We start from the raw sequence: 3,416 nt of genomic DNA on the forward strand, positions 1-3,416 counted from the left end.
CGGTGAGAGTGCTTCCTTCTGTGCCATGGTCCTCACCAGAATACGTGGGGAGCCACGGGGCTCCGAAGTAATAGGGGAGCATGATAGGATTGATCTGTGCCACAGGGGGGTTGATCGGTGCTCCTGCGCCAGCAGGCGGTACTGCCTGGGCTGGTGGATCGGTCGACATGGCTCTTCTATACTTCCAACCTTCTCACTTTGGACTCCGTTAATCCTGTTCGTGATGCCAGTTGTGGTAACCTTGACTTTATGTGGTAAGTAAAGAGTTTACCTTGTGTGTTGTGGTTCAATCTTCACTCGACTTACGGAGAGGTGAGAGTAATGGAAGCACATGAAGGGGTGACAAGGCAGCTCGTGGTTTTTATTTTGTGAACACAGGTTTATTAGAGAGTCGGCAGGGCACTTGCATAAATAACACACCTCACTCAATGAGGCAGCCTTTGTATTGCATCAGTGGGAAAAAACATCAATAATGAGATTACACATAAAAACAATGGCATTTGCACGGCACCATACGGATTGGTGTAATAATACTTCGGCAGTATGACCATACAATGTAAGGCAACTTTTACGTTACTATTCACAGTTAAATTCAGTATCGAGCATACATTCTTATCTCAAACGGTTGCACACTACAAGAAAACAATTCAGCAATGATGTCCGTACTAAACTAACAGTTTCAATGTCCAGATGACCTTAAACACAAAACACTGTATTCCTACCCGTCTTCGCTGCTGCAGCTGGTGGAGCTCTTATAGATCAGTTTAAGTTGACCATGGTACTAGTCCCACTTAGTGTAGCATTTGTTAGTATTAAATCTGGGAGGGAAGAATCGCCAATGTGTATATGGAAGTCCTGTACACAGTACAGCAATTCAGTCACTGAATGTTAATTCCACTTTTCTCTCTATAAGCACATTCAATTCTCAGGCAATCAGGTTATTCAATATTCCTAAACAACTGTTACTGTAAAGTGTCCCGCAGTTCTATCCCAGGTTGAAGGGCTATATTATCTCCTTTCAGTAGTGTATTCCAGCTTTCAAGTATCAAAGAATCACTGTGCTGTGAAATAGGACAGTCTTGGTGTGATCCGGAAAACATGCAGGGTAAATATTGGTGAGCTTGGTCAGTGAAGCAGATAACTCCTATATACTGAAAGTGAAAGTAACACTGAGGTTCTGCTATTTGCAACAAGGTATGAGAAAGTCCAGTACTACTGAGTGTCAGTGCAGCTCTGCCTGTGGTGCAATCAATCTTCCACTCACCACTCCTGTAGTTACCTCTGGTGCAAGGCTATGTAACTTCTCCACTGCTGGAGCTGTATGTCTACACTGCAGTTAATCGGTGGCCATCTTGTGGTTGGCAGCATGGCAACTCAAAGCAATTGTTGCTGTTGGCCTGCGGCCATCTTGTGGTTGGCAGAAAAAGTTATAAATCACAATAGGACAGCGACTTCTCTTATAAGTAGTATAACTGAAATGAGGGTGCTTTGAAGTTACCCTATGATGGCTGCTACTGTGGTATGGGGCAGGGGGGATGATTACCCTGTACTGCGTGTTGCCACTGTGGCTGTGTACCTCCACGAGCGGCTCTTGCTGCTGCGCTGGACGCCTTAATGGTGTGCTGCTCTTCATTGCTGTGGCTCACCTGACCCGGTCTATCTTCCGCGGGTCCCCGGCGTCCACGCTCCCGGCTCGGCTGCTCCACCCTCCACTAGAGCTTTGCAGCTTGGCGGTCTCTGCCCGCTGTCCTCATGCTGCACGCCACGCTTCTTCTCAGCTCCTGGCGCGCCCTCTATATTTCACCCTCTTCTTCGCGGGCACCTGACCACACCCACCGCTTGAGAGACAGGACAGGCTCATCCAATCAGCACCAGCTGTCCCCTTGCTTCACACGTGCTGGGCAGACATGTATTAACTCCTTCCTTGCCCAAAGTGGTATTAACCCCTCACAGTCCTAGGGGTGTCCGTTTCATGGGTGTCACAGACATGTCAGAAATTGTTGCCAGGTCCTTCAGTCCAGACCAGATGTCCAAACTTGGTCCTGCCTGCCCTGCATCACCACCAGTGGGTTGCTTAGGATAAATAAGTTTTTTCCCGGCAGCCCCAGTTGCGGGAGAAAATGAAGAAGGAGCTGTTGACGTGTCACGTTCCGCTTCAGCTGACAGTGTTTTCACCAGCTGGTCTTTGCACCTCTGCAGGCTTGTGTCAGCCGGAAAGAGAGACACCACATAGGCTTTAAACCTAGGATCGAGCACGGTGGCTAAAATGTAGTGGTCTAATTTCAACAGATTGACCACCCTGGAATCCTGGCAAAGTGAATGAAGGGCTTCATCCACAAGTCCCACATGTCGAGCGGAATCGCTCCATCTTAGCTCCTCCTTCACTTTCTCCAGCTGCTTCTGCAAAAGCCTGATGAGGGTAATGACCTGACTAAAGCTGGCAGTGTCTGAACTGACTTCACGTGTGGCAAGTTCGAAGGGCTGGAGAACCTTGCACAACACGGAAATCATTCTCCACTGCGCTTGAGTCAGGTGCATACCCCCTCCTTTGCCTATGACATAGGTGGATGTATAGGCTTGAATGGCCTTTTGCTGCTCCTCCATCCTCTGAAGCATATAGAGAGTTGAGTTCCACTGCGTCACAACCTCTTGCTTCAGGTGATGGCTGGGCAGGTTCAAGAGTGTTTACTGGCGCTCCACTCTTTGGCACACATTTGCTGAATGGCGAAAGTGGGCAGAAATTTTCGGGCCACCCAAAGCGTCTCCTGCACGCCCCTGTCGTTTTTTCAGAAAATTCTGCACCACCAAATTTATTGTGTGAGCAAAACAAGGGACGTGCTGGAATTTGCCCAGATGTAATGCCCGCAAAATATTGGTGGCGTTGTCAGATATCACAAATCCCCAGGAGTCTAAGTGGGGAAAGCCACTGGGCGATGATTTCTCTCAGTTTCTCTAAGAGGTTGTCGGCGGTGTGCCTCTTACTGAAACCAGTGATACACAGCGTAGCCTGCCTTGGAACGAGCTGGCGTTTCTGAGATGCTGCTACTGGTGACGCTGCTGTTGTTGCTGCATAAGGTGATACATCTACCCAGTGGGCTGTCACAGTCATATAGTCCTTAGTCTGCCCTGTTCCACTTGTCCACATGTCTGTGGTTAAGTGGACATTGGGTACATCCGCATTTTTCAGGACACTGAGGACACTTTTTCTGACGTTTCTGTACAGTCTCGGTATCGCCTGCCTAGTGAAGTGGAATCTAGATGGGATTTGGAACCAGGGACACACTACCTCCATCAATTGTCTAAATCCCACTGCACAAATAGCAGATCACGGATGCACATCTAACACCAACATAGCAGTCAAAGCCTCAGTTATCTGTTTTGCTTCAGGATGACTGCTGTCGTGCTTCCATCTTCCT

Source organism: Taudactylus pleione, unplaced genomic scaffold (genome assembly GCF_031769625.1).
Source record: "Taudactylus pleione unplaced genomic scaffold, aTauple2 ptg000126l, whole genome shotgun sequence".
NCBI lineage: Eukaryota > Metazoa > Chordata > Amphibia > Anura > Myobatrachidae > Taudactylus > Taudactylus pleione.